This window comes from Arachis stenosperma, chromosome 2, assembly GCF_014773155.1.
Source record: "Arachis stenosperma cultivar V10309 chromosome 2, arast.V10309.gnm1.PFL2, whole genome shotgun sequence".
NCBI lineage: Eukaryota > Viridiplantae > Streptophyta > Magnoliopsida > Fabales > Fabaceae > Arachis > Arachis stenosperma.
The window spans coordinates 55,684,917-55,699,016 of record NC_080378.1 but is presented as its reverse complement, the minus strand read 5'-3'; the positions used below and the strand labels follow the sequence as shown (position 1 = coordinate 55,699,016).

Sequence of the window (14,100 nt, the reverse complement as noted above, 5' to 3'; positions counted from 1 at the left end):
TTCCAACATTGCTCTGAGTATCTGTGAGGCTCCATGAGAGCCCTCTGTCAAGCTACTGACATTAAAGAAGTGCTTGTTGGGAGGCAACCCAATGTTATATTTTATCTATTTTCCTTTGTTATTTTATGTTTTCCGTAGGTTGAGGATCATGAGAAGTCACAAAATCAATTGAAAAAGCAAAAACAAAATGAAAAACAGGAAGAAAAACAGCACACCCTGGAGGAAGAACCTACTGGCGTTTAAACGCCAGTAAGGCTAGCAGATGGGCGTTTAACGCCCAGTCTGGCACCATTCTGGGCGTTTAACACCAGAAAGGGGCACCAGACTGGCGTTAAACGCCAGAAAAGGGCAAGAACCTGGCGTTAAACGCCAGAAATTGGCACCAGCCCGGCGTTTAACGCCAGAATTGGCTCAAAACGCATTTTTGCATGCCATTTGGTGCAGGGATGACTTTTCCTTGACACCTCAGGATCTGTGGACCCCACAGGATCCCCACCAACCCCACCACCCTCTTTCTTCTTCACCCATTCACCAATCACCTCAATACCTCTACCCCTCCCCTCACCCCTATATAAACCCATCTTCACTCCTTCATTTTCACACACCCTAAACACTACTTCTTCCCCCTTTGGCCGAAAAATAAGCCTCCTCCATCTCCTCCATTTTCTTCTTCTTCTACTCTATTCTTTCTTCTTTTTCTCGAGGACGTGCAAACCTTTTAAGTTTGGTGTGGTAAAAGCATTGCTTTTTGTTTTTTCATAACCATTTATGGCATCCAAGGCCGGAGAAACCTCTAGAAAGAGGAAAGGGAAGGCAAAAGCTTCCACCTCCGAGTCATGGGAGATGGAGAGATTCATCTCAAGGGTGCATCAAGACCACTTCTATGAAGTTGTGGCCTTGAAGAAGGTGATCCCCGAGGTCCCTTTCAAACTCAAAAAGAGTGAATATCCAGAGATCCGACATGAGATTCGAAGAAGAGGTTGGGAAGTTCTCACCAACCCCATTCAACAAGTCGGAATCTTAATGGTTCAAGAGTTCTATGCCAATGCATGGATCACCAAGAACCATGATCAAAGTGTGAACCCGAACCCAAAAAATTGGCTTACAATGGTTCGGGGAAATACTTAGATTTTAGTCTGGAAAATGTGAGGTTGGCATTCAACTTGCCAATGATGCAAGGAGATGAACATCCTTACACAAGAAGGGTCAACTTTGATCAAAGGTTGGACCAAGTCCTCACTGACATTTGTGAAGAGGGCGCCCAATGGAAGAGAGATTCAAGAGGGAAGCCGGTTCAATTAAGAAGGCACGATCTCAAGCCCGTGGCTAGGGGATGGTTGGAGTTTATCCAACGCTCAATCATTCCCACTAGCAACCGGTCTGAAGTTACTCTAGACCGGGCCATCATGATTCATAGCATCATGATTGGAGAAGAAGTAGAAGTTCATGAGGTTATAGCCCAAGAACTCTATAAGGTGGCGGACAAGTCCTCTACCTTAGCAAGGTTAGCCTTTCCTCATCTCATTTGTCACCTCTGTTATTCAGTAGGAGTTGACATAGAAGGAGACATCCTCATTGATGAGGACAAGCCCATCACTAAGAAAAGGATGGAGCAAACAAGAGACCCCACTCATCATGAAATCCCTGAGATACCTCAAGGGATGCACTTTCCTCCACAAAACTATTGGGAGCAACTGAACACCTCCCTAGGAGAACTGAGTTCTAACATGGGACAACTAAGGGTGGAGCACCAAGAACACTCCATTCTCCTCCATGAAATTAGAGAAGATCAAAGAATCATGAGGGAGGAGCAACAAAGACAAGGAAGAGACATTGAGGAGCTCAAGCACTCCATAAGACCTTCAAGAGAAAGAACAAGCCGCCATCACTAAGGTGGACCCGTTCTTTAATCTCCTTGTTCTTTATTTTCTTGTTTTTCCGATTCTCATGCTTATGTTTATCCATGTTTGTGTCTTATGATCATTAGTGTCTTAGTGTCTATGCCTTAAAGTTATGAATGTCCTATGAATCCATCACCTTTCTTAAAATGAAAAAAGTTCTTAATTGAAAAAGAGAAGAATTGCATGAATTTCAGATTTTATAACAGATTAATTATTTTGATGTGGTGGCAATACTTTTGTTTTCTGAATGTATGCTTGAACAGTGCATATGTCTTTTGAATTTGTGGTTTATGAATGTTAAAATTATTGGCTCTTGAAAGAATGATGAAAAAGGAGATATGTTATTGAGGATCTGAAAAATCATAAAAATGATTCTTGAAGCAAGAAAAAGCAGTGAATACAAAAAAAAAAAAAGAGAGAGAGAAAAAAAAAGAAGGAGAAAAACGAAAAAGAAAAAAAAAAGGGAGAAAGAAAAAAAGAAAAAGAAAGAAATAAAGTTGTGATCCAAGGCAAAAAGAGTGTGCTTAAGAACCCTGGACACCTCTAATTGGGGACTCTAGCAAAGCTGAGTCACAATCTGAAAAGGTTCACCCAATTATGTGTCTGTGGCATGTATGTATCCGGTGGTAATACTGGAAGACAGAGTGCTTTGGGCCACGGCCAAGACTCATAAAGTAGCTGTGTTCAAGAATTATCATACTTAACTAGGAGAATCAATAACACTATCTGGATTCTGAGTTCCTAAAGAAGCCAATCATTCTGAATTTCAAAGGATAGAGTGAGATGCCAAAACTGTTCAGAGGCAAAAAGCTAAAAGCCCCGCTCATCTAATTAATACTGATCTTCATAGATGTTTTTGAAGTTCATTGCATATTCTCTTTTTTTTATCTTATTTGATTTTCAGTTGCTTGGGGACAAGCAACAATTTAAGTTTGGTGTTGTGATGAGCGGATAATTTGTACGCTTTTTGGCATTGTTTTTAGTATGTTTTTAGTATGATTTAGTTAGTTTTTAGTATATTTTCATTAGTTTTTAGTTAAAATTCACTTTTCTAGACTTTACTATGAGTTTGTGTGTTTTTCTGTGATTTCAGGTATTTTCTGGCTGAAATTGAGGGACCTGAGCAAAAATCTGATTCAGAGACTGAAAAGGACTGCAGATGCTGTTGGATTCTGACCTCCCTGCACTCGAAGTGGATTTTCTGGAGCTACAGAAGCCCAATTGGCGCACTCTCAACGGCGTTGGAAAGTAGACATCCTGGGCTTTCCAGCAATATATGATAGTCCATACTTTACCCAAGATTTGATGGCCCAAACCGGCGTTCAAAGTCACCTTCAGAATTTTCAGCGTTAAACGCCGGAACTGGCATCAAAATGGGAGTTAAACGCCCAAACTGGCACAAAAGCTGGCGTTTAACTCCAAGAAGAGTCTCTACACGAAAATGTTTCAATGCTCGGCCCAAGCACACACCAAGTGGGCCCAGAAGTGGATTTTTATGTCATTTACTCATCTTTGTAATTCTTAAGCTACTAGTTCCCTATAAATATGACCTTTTGCTATTGTATTTGATGTCTTGGGATTTTGGTAGCTATCTTTAGTCTTATGCTATCTTAGACCATGGAGGCTGGCCTCACGGCCATGCCTAGACCTTGTTCTTATGTATTTTCAACGGTGGAGTTTCTACACACCATAGATTAAGGTGTGGAGCTCTGCTGTACCTCGAGTATTAATGCAATTACTATTGTTCTTCTATTCAATTCCGCTTGTTCTTGTTCCAAGATATCACTTGTTCTTCAACTTGATGAATGTGATGATCCGTGACACTCATCATCATTCTCACCTATGAACGTGTGACTGACAACCACCTCCGTTCTACCTTAGATTGGGTGAATATCTCTTGGATTCCTGATACACGACGCATGGTTGATCGCCTGACAATCGAGCGCTCGCCTGACAAACGAGTCAGCCATTCCGTGAGATCAGAGTCTTCGTGGTATAGGCTAGAACTGATGGCGGCATTCAAGAGAATCCGGAAGGTCTAACCTTGTCTGTGGTATTCTGAGTAGGATTCAATGATTGAATGATTGTGACGTGCTTCAAACTCGTAATTGTGGGGTGTTAGTGACAGACACAAAAGAATCACTGGATTCTATTCCGACATGATCGAGAACCGACAGCTGGATAGCCGTGCCATTGACAGGGTGCGTTGAACATTTCCACTGAGAGGATGGGAGGTAGCCACTGACAACGGTGAAACCCTTGCATAAGCTTGCCATGGAAAGGAGTAAGAAGGATTGGATGAAGACAGTAGGAATGCAGAGAGACGGAAGGGACAAAGCATCTCCATTCGCTTATCTGAAGTTCGTACCAATGAATTGCATAAGTATCTCTATCTTTATCTTTTATTCATATTTCATCTATAACCATCTGAGTCTGCCTGACTAAGATTTACAAGGTGACCATAGCTTGCTTCATACCAACAATCTCCGTGGGATCGACCCTTACTCGCGTAAGGTTTATTACTTGGACGACCCAGTGCACTTGCTGGTTAGTTGTGCGGAGTTGTGATAAAGAGTTGAGATTGCAATGAGCATACCATGTTGATGGCGCCATTGATGATCATAATTTCGTGCACCACCTCCCAACACTAAACTTAGAGTTTGACTGTGGGGGCTCTTCTTGACTCTGAACTGAGAGAAGCTCTTCATGCTTACTCTCTTTTGTCACAGAGGGATGGCCATGTGCTTTAAACACAAGGTAGTCCCCATTCAATTGGAGGACTAATTCACCTCTGTTGACATCTATCACAGCTCCTGCTGTGGCTAGGAAAGGTCTTCCAAGGATGATGCACTCATTCTTTTCCTTCCTAGTGTCTAAGATTATGAAATCAGCAGGGATGTAAAGGCCTTCTACCTTTACTAACACGTCCTCTACTATTCCATAAGCTTATTTCAATGATTTGTTTGCCAATTGTAATGAGAACAAGGCAGGTTGTACCTCAATGATCCCCAGCTTCTCCATTACAGAGAGTGGCATAAGATTTATTCCTGACCCCAGATCACATAGAGCTTTTTCAAAGGTCATGGTGCCTATGGTACAAGGTATTAAGAACTTGCCAGGATCTTGTCTCTTTTGAGGTAAAATTTGCTGAATCCAGGTATCTAGTTCATTAATGAGCAAGGAAGGTTCACTTTCCCAAGTCTCATTACCAAACAACTTGGCATTCAGCTTCATGATAGCTCCTAAATATTGAGCAACTTGCTCTCCAGTCACATCTTCATCCTCTTCAGAGGAAGAATAGTCTTCAGAGCTCATGAATGGTAGAAGGAGATTTAATGGAATTTCTATGGTCTCTATATGAGCCTCAGATTCCTTTGGATCCTTAATAGGAAACTCCTTCTTACTTGAGGGACATCCCAGGAGGTCTTCCTCACTAGGATTTTCGTCCTCCTCCTCCCTTGTGCATTTGGCCATATTGATCACATCAATGGCCTTGCACTCTCCTTTTGGATTCTCTTCTGTATTGCTTGGGAGAATACTGGGGGGAGTTTCAATGACTTTCTTACTCAGCTGGCCTACTTGTGCCTCCAGATTTCTGATGGAGGATCTTGTTTCACTCATGAAACTGAAAGTGGCCTTTGACAGATCAGAGACTAGATTGGCTAAATTAGAAGTGTTTTGTTCAGAATTCTCTGTCTGTTGCTGAGAAGATGATGGAAAAGGCTTACTATTGCTCAGCCTATTGCGTCCACCATTGTTAAAGCCTTGTTGAGGCTTTTGTTGATCCTTCCATGAGAAATTTGGATGATTTCTCCATGATGAATTATAGGTGTTTCCATAAGGTTCACCTATGTAATTAACCTCTGCCATTGCAGGATTCTTAGGATCATAAGCTTCTTCAGAAGCTGCCTCTTTAGTACTGTTGGATGCATTTTGCCATTCATTCAGACTTTGAGAAATCATGTTGACTTGCTGAGTCAACACTTTGTTTTGAGCCAATATGGCATTCAGATCATCAATTTCAAGAACTCCTTTCTTCTGAGGTATCCCATTATTCACGGAATTCCTCTCAGAAGTGTACATACATTGGTTATTTGCAACCATGTCAATGAGTTCTTGAGCCTCTTCAGGCATTTTCTTTAGGTGAATAGATCCACCTGCAGAATGGTCCAATGACATTTTCAAAAACTGAGATAGACCATAATAGAATATATCTAATATGGTCCATTCTGAAAACATGTCAGATGGACACCTTTTGGTCAGCTGCTTGTATCTTTCCCAAGCTTCATAGAGGGATTCACCATCTTTCTGTTTGAAGGTCTGAACATCCACTCTAAGCTTGCTAAGCTTTTGAGGAGGAAAGAATTTATCCAAGAAAGCCGTGACCAGCTTATCCCAAGAGTCCAGGCTATCCTTAGGTTGTGAATCCAACCATATTCTAGCTCTGTCTCTTACTGCAAAAGGGAAAAGCATGAGTCTGTAGACTTCAGGATCAACTCCATTCGTCTTAACAGTCTCACAAATCTGCAAGAACTCAGTTAAAAACTGGTAAGGATCTTCAGATGAAAGTCCATAAAACTTGCAGTTCTGTTGCATTAAAGCAATTAGTTGAGGCTTAAGCTCAAAATTATTGGCTCCAATGGCAGGAATGGAGATGCTTCTTCCATCAAATTTGGACATTGGCTTTGTGAAGTCACCAAGCATTCTCCTTGCATTATTATTATTTTCGGCTGCCATCTTCTTCTCTTGTTCTAATGTTTCTGAAAGGTTACCTTTAGATTGTTGTAACTTAGCTTCTCTTAATTTTCTCTTCAGAGTCCTTTCAGGTTCTGGATCAATTTCAACAAGAGTGCTTTTTTCCTTGTTCCTGCTCATATGAAAGAAAAGAAAACAAGAAAAGAAGAGGAATCCTCTATGTCACAGTATAGATATTCCTTTATGTTAGTAGAAGAAGAAAAAAGGGGGAAAGAGTGAAGAAGAAAGGGTTTGGATTTTTAGATGAAGAGAGGTGAAGAGAAGTATTAGTAATTAAATAATTAAATAGAATAAGTGAGAAGGGATAGAAAATTCGAAAATAATTTTAAAAAAGGGTTAGTAATTTTCGAAAATTATAGATAAGATATAAGAGTAAAATTAAAATTTAAAACAATTAAAAAGAATTTTTGAAAAAGGGATGATATATTTTCAAAAATTAGAGAGGGAAAAGTAGTTAGGTGGCTTTGAAAAAGATAAGAAACAAACACAAAGTCAAAGAGTTAGTTGAAAAAGATATTAAAGTCAAATTTGAAAAGATAAGAAGATAAGAAGTTAGATAAGATATTTTGAAATCAAATTTTGAAAAAGATAAAATTTTTGAAAAAGATATGATAAAAGATAAAAAGATTTAATTCAAAAATTTGAAATTACTTACTTCACTAACAAGAAACTACAAGATAAGACTCTAGAACTTAAAGATTGACCTTTCTTAACAAGAAAGTAACAAACTTCAAATTTTTGAATCAATCACATTAATTATTAGTGAATTTTCGAAAATATGATATAAAGATAAGAAAAAGATTTTGAAAATATTTTGAAATTTTTGAAAAATAGAAAAAAATGAAAAAGATATAATTTTTGAAAAAGATTTTGAAAAGATAAGATTTTTAAAATTGAAAATTTGACTTGACTTGTAAGAAACAACTAATTTTGAAAATTTTTTTGGCTAAGTCAACTCAAAATTTCGAAAATTTGGAGGGAAAAAAAGGAAAAGATATATATATATATATATATATATATTATTTTTGAATTTATGATGATGAGAGAGAAAAACATAAAAATGACCCAAAACATGAAAATTTTGGATCAAAACACATTATGCATGCACGAACACTATGAATGTCAAGATGAACACCAAGAACACTTTGAATGATCATGATGAACATCAAGAACATATTTTTGAAAAATTTTTAATGCAAAGAAAACATGCAAGACACCAAACTTAGAAATCTTTAATGCATGGACTCTAACAAACGAAAAATGCATATGAAAAACAACAAACAACTCAAAACAAGAAAACATCAAGATCAAACAAGAAGACTTACCAAGAATAACTTGAAGATCATGAAGAACATTATGAATGCATGGAGTTTTCGAAAAATGCAAGAAAAATTTTTAAAGCATGCAATTGACACCAAACTTAAAAATTGACTCAAGACTCAAACAAGAAACACAAAATATTTTTTTTATTTTTATGATTTTATTAATTTTTTTGGATTTTTATTAATTTTTTTCGAAAATAAAGTTTGGAAAAATGAAAAATAAAAGAAAAATTTTGAAAAAGATTTTTGAAAAAGTTTTTGAAAAGAAAATTACCTAATCTGAGCAACAAGATGAACCGTCAGTTGTCCATACTCGAACAATCCCCGGCAACGACGCTAAAAAACTTGGTGGACGAAATTGTGATCCTCAAAGTTGGTCTCTTTGTATTTGTATGAAATCAAAAATACCCCAAAGAGATCACGGTGTGATGAATTGGGATCTTAATAATCCCTGGTGTGATCATAACTCCGTTCAACTTAACCAGCAAGTGTACTGGGTCATCCAAGTAATACATTACGTGAGTAAGGGTCGATCCCACAGAGATTGTTGGTATGAAGCAAGCTATGGTCACCTTGTAAATCTCAGTTAGGCAGATTAAATTGGTTCATGATAGGTTCAAAAATTAATAATAAACAGAAAATAAAATAGGATAGAAATACTTATGTAAATCAATAGTGGGAATTTCAGATAGGCGTATGGGGATGCTGTGCTCCTCTTGAATCTCTACTTTCTTATTACGTTCATCCAATCCTTCTTGCTCCTTTCCATGGCAAGCTGTATGTAGGGCATCACTGTCGTCAATGGCTACTTTTCATCCTCTCGGGAAAATGGTCCTATGCGCTGTCACTGCATGGCTAATCGTCTGGAGGCATCACCCTTGCCGATGGCTACATCCCATCCTCTCAGTGAAAATGGTCCAAATGCTCTGTCACAGCACGGCTAATCATCTGTCGGTTCTCAATCAGGTTGGAATAGAATCCCTTGATTCTTTTGTGTCTGTCACTAACGCCCAGCCTTCAGGAGTTTGAAGCTCGTCACAGTCATTCAATACCGGAATCCTACTCGGAATACCACAGACAAGGTTAGACTTTCCGGATTCCCGGGATCCTACTCGGAATGCCACAGACAAGGTTAGACTTTCCAGATCCCCATGAATGCTGCCATCTATCTAGCTTATACCACGAAGATTCTGTTGGGGAATCTAAGAGATATGCGCCCGGCCTAAAGTAGAACGGAAGTGGTTGTCAGTCACGCGCGTTCATAGGTGAGAATGATGATGAGTGTCACGGATCATCACATTCATCAAGTTGAAGTGCAACGTATATCTTGGAATAAGAATAAAAGAGAATTGAATAGAAAGTAATGGTAATTGTATTGAAACTTGAGGTACATTCAGAGCTCCACACCCTTAATCTATGGTGTGCAGAAACTCCACCGTTGAAAATACATAAGTGAAAGGTTCAGGCATGGCCGAATGGCCAGCCCCCTAAAATGTGATCAATAGCCTCTTAAGATGAAGAATAAAATAAAACTAAGACCAAAGATGAAACGTGGTCAAAAGACATCTAATACAATAGTTAAAAGTCCTATATATACTAGATTAGCTACTAGGGTTTACATGAGTAAGTAATTGATGCATAAATCCACTTCTGGGGCCCACTTGGTGTATGCTTGGGTTGAGCTTGATCTATCCACGAGCTGAGGCTTTTCTTGGAGTTGAACGCCGAGTTATAGCGTGTTTCTGGCGTTCAACTCCGGGTTATGACGTGTTTCTGGCGTTTAACTCCAGACAGCAGCATGTACTTGGCGTTGAGTGCCACTTTACGTCGTTAATTCCCGAATAAAGTATGGACTATTATATATTTCTGGAAAGCTCTGGATGTCTTCTTTACAACGCCATTGAGAGTGCGCCATTTGGAGTTCTGTCGCTCCAGAAAATCCATTTTGAGTACAGGGAGGTCAGATTCCAACAGCATCAGCAGTCCTTTTGTCAGCCTTTTTTCAGAGTTTTGCTCAAGTCCCTCAATTTCAGCCAGAAATTACCTGAAATCACAGAAAAACACACAAACTCATAGTAAAGTCCAGAAATGTGAATTTAACATAAAAACTAATGAAAAAAATCCCTAAAAGTAGCTTAACTTACTAAAAACTACCTAAAAATAATGCCAAAAAGCGTATAAATTATCCGCTCATCAATGAGTTAATACCGTCACTTTCTGATGAACTTAGCTCTACTAATGCTTCATTTAGATCTTTTATCTTCAATATTATCATGATACTAGTATCATTTATACTAGTAGCTCATATGTTTATCTCTAGATGTATTATTACTTATGTTTTAGTACATCTAGGGCTAGAAAACTCCATGAACTCTAGGCTATCAAGCTCATATCTTTAGCTTTCTAAATCTCCACTAAAAAATCTAAACTCTCTTCTGTCTTTTCACAACTATACCAAATTTCACAAGGTAAGATTTTGTATTTTCAACAAAAAACTCCCTTAAAGGTCCGGCCATGGTAGCACCATGGAAGAACTTGATGTTCTTAATGTTTTTCTTAAGATCTCTTGTCTAGGAACCTTGTGCATCACCAAAATATAATTTTTAGCTTGAGAAAGGTGAGAAAATTCCTCCTAAATTTATGATGAAGGTTCGGCTTTTGTGAGTTCTATCGTTTGAAAGTTTATTTTCATTGAAAACTAGGTGAAAAAGTGAGTTAAAAATCACTTAAGAAAATCGGTTTTTGGTGGCTGAATCAAGAGGTAAGGTTTGGCTAAATTAAAATTGCTTAATTGTGTTCTTGATGTGTGAATGTTTAACTGATGATTGATGTTTAAAATTGGATGTTTATATGTTTCATTTTTTATGAGAAGTTGGTGATTTATAAGATAAACAGTTTGGTTTCATGGAGATGCATGAAAACCGAACTATTTCAGCCTTATATGGAGCTGTTTTAAAGCTTGTATCATGAAGGATTTGAAGGGTTTTGGTAGTTGAAAAGTTGTATAAAAAAATTGATTAAAATTAGTTACCAAAAAGCTTGAAAAATGGGTTAAAAACCAAGCCAAAAACATGATTAAACATGGTGACTGTTCGGTTTTCTTGATGAACAAGAAACCAGTTGCAGTTGAAACTATTTTTGGAGATATGAAAGTAATTAATTAAAAGATTGAGGGTAAAATAGTAATTTCATAAGTTTTGGGATATTTTACATATTAAATAAAAATTTAGGGATAAAATGGGTATTTTACAAAAAATACATCGTTATTTTGGTTATTATAAAAATATGTAGGGGTATTTTGATAATTATTTAAAATATTGGGACAAAAATATAATTATTAAAAATTTTGGGGTCAAAAAATAAATAGCTAAAACTTTCAGGCCAATTTATAATTTTTAAAAGTTTAAGGATAAAATAATATTAAATGATCATTAATAATAAAATATTAAATGATATTATTTTATTAATAGCATTAAAATATTAATAATAATATAATAATCAAAGAGAAAAATAGTAATTGGCCTAGAGACTAGGGACAAAATAATAATTTTTTTTGAAAGCCTTAGAAAGACAATTTAAAGCTTAGAATCTCATAAGTCTCTTCATAAAAGACCTATAGTAAGGTAAAAAAAAAAGGTAAAGATTAAGTTAAAACATTAAAAGATAACAAAAAAAGGACAAAGTCATGTAATAAACATAACCAGAGATTGAAAACTGGTAACAAAAAGGAATGGCCAAGGAAGAAAAACAGAGAAAGAAATTAAAAAAAAAAGAAGCTTACAAAAAAGGAGAATTAAAATGTATAGTGAGAACGTCTACTGAGATCGAACTATTTTCTAGCGGTATACATATTAAAGTCAACTAATGTGGCTTCAGCCATACGATCGATATGCAACTGATGCAATGGGAAAATTATATCTAAAACTTGTTTCTAGGTAATGTCGATCGGGTTGCGGGTAGTCAACCGACAGATGAGCTCGTGGCCTGTATAGGACTAGACATACATTATCTTTGTTTGCGCATATTCCTCTGTTTTGTTTTCTGTGTGAATGTGTGTGTTCTTTGCATTCTATTTTTGTGTGAGATTTTTCTGTATTCTTTGTCTGTTTACTATTTTTCTGCATTATGCTATTTGTCAGTTAAACAACAAAGAATTAATGAACTTAACTCGCAAACCCAACCTTACTAAGAACCCCCAATTTCATACCCCAATAGTTTCCCCACAGATGGAGATGGGAGTCATTTTTCATGAATTGCTAAATGACATTTTGTATGAGCGTCCCACTCTGGGTAATCTTCTGAATCTAGGGCGAGCCTCATTTCTGTTTGTATATCTTGTGAGACTGGTCGCTTTCTACATCTCGTTTATCCCAAACTTTAATATGGATCATCTGTAAAAGTTTCTTCTAATATGGCTACATGATGGAGTACCCGTAGGTTGCTCAATGACGACGGTTTCTCATCCAGAGGAGTAGTGGATGATATTCTGCTTATTGATAATGTCTAACTTGGCCCGAGTTTTGAAGACCTAAAACATATTTTCTCTCGCTTTCGTAGACTCGAAGGATTAAGTGAGTATAGAGTCTTGGCTAGCCTGGTGTCCGTTTAGGAATTTTTTGAACAGGTCAGGGCTTGGGATGTTGTATGTATATATGTGATGAGCGGATAATTTATATGCTTTTTGAAATTGTTTTTAGGTAGTTTTTAGTAGGATCTAGCTACTTTTAGGGATGTTTTCATTAGTTTTTATGCTAAATTCACATTTCTAGACTTTACTATGAGTTTGTGTATTTTTCTGTGATTTCAGGTATTTTCTGGCTGAAATTGAGGGACCTGAGCAAAACTCTGATAAGAAGGTTGACAAAGGATTGCTGATGCTGTTGGATTCTGACCTGCCTGCACTCGAAATGGATTTTCTGGAGCTATAGAACTGCAAATGGCACGCTCTTAATGGCGTTGGAAATTAGACATCCAGAGCTTTCCAGCAATATATAATAGTTCATACTTTATTCATGATTTGATGGAGTAAACTGGCGCTCAACGCCAGTTCCATGCTGCATTCTAGAGTCAAACGACAGAAACACGTCACGAACCAGAGTTGAACACCAAAAACACGTTACAACTTGGTGTTCAACTCCAAAAGAAGCCTCTGCACGTCTAAAGCTCAAGCTCAGCCCAAGCACACACTAAGTGGGCCCCGGAAGTGGATTTCTGCATCAATTACTTACTTCTGTAAACCCTAGTAGCTAGTCTAGTATAAATAGGACATTTTATTATTGTATTAGACATCCTGGATTGTATTTTTGATCCGGTGATCACGTTTTGTGGGCTGGCCATTCGGCCATGCCTGGACCACCATCACTTATGTATTTTCAACGGGGGAGTTTCTACACACCAAAGATTAAGGGTGTGGAGCTCTGCTGTACCTCGAGTTTTAATGCAATTACTACTATTTTCTATTCAATTCAGTTTATTCCTGTTCTAAGATACTCGTTGCACTTCACCATGATGAATGTGATGATCCGTGACACTCATCATCATTCTCACCTATGAACGCGTGATTGACAACCACTTCCGTTCTACCTTAGACCGAGCGCATATCTCTTGGATTCCTTAATCAGAATCTTCGTGGTATAAGCTAGAATTGATGGCGGCATTCATGAGAATCCGGAAAGTCTAAACCTTGTCTATGGTGTTCCGAGTAGGATTCAGGGATTGAATGACTGTGACGAGCTTCAAACTCGCGATTGTTGGGCGTGATGACAAACGCAAAAGAATCAATGGATTCTATTTCGGCATGATCGAGAACCGACAGATGATTAGCCGTGCTGTGACAGAGCATTTGGACCATTTTCACTGAGAGGATGGGATGTAGCCATTGACAATGGTGATGCCCTACATACAGCTTGCCATGGAAAGGAGTAGGAAGGATTGGATGAAGGCAGTCGGAAAGCAGAGATTCAAAAGGAGCACAGCATCTTCATACGCCTATCTGAAATTCCCACCAATGATTTAAATAAGTATTTCTATTTTTATTTTCTGTTTATTTATTATTATTATTCAAAAAGTCCATAACCATATATTATCCGCCTAACTGAGAATTTCAAGATGACCATAGCTTG

At 37.6% G+C, this 14,100-nt stretch overlaps 1 non-coding gene across 1 annotated transcript; it reads left to right on the top strand.

Annotated features, from left to right (window-relative positions):
* Positions 1 to 6,138: 6,138 nt before the first annotated feature.
* Positions 6,139 to 6,242, top strand: LOC130964503 (small nucleolar RNA R71). Its single transcript, XR_009080594.1, has one exon. It is a non-coding gene; the product is annotated as a small nucleolar RNA R71 (small nucleolar RNA).
* Positions 6,243 to 14,100: the final 7,858 nt, after the last annotated feature.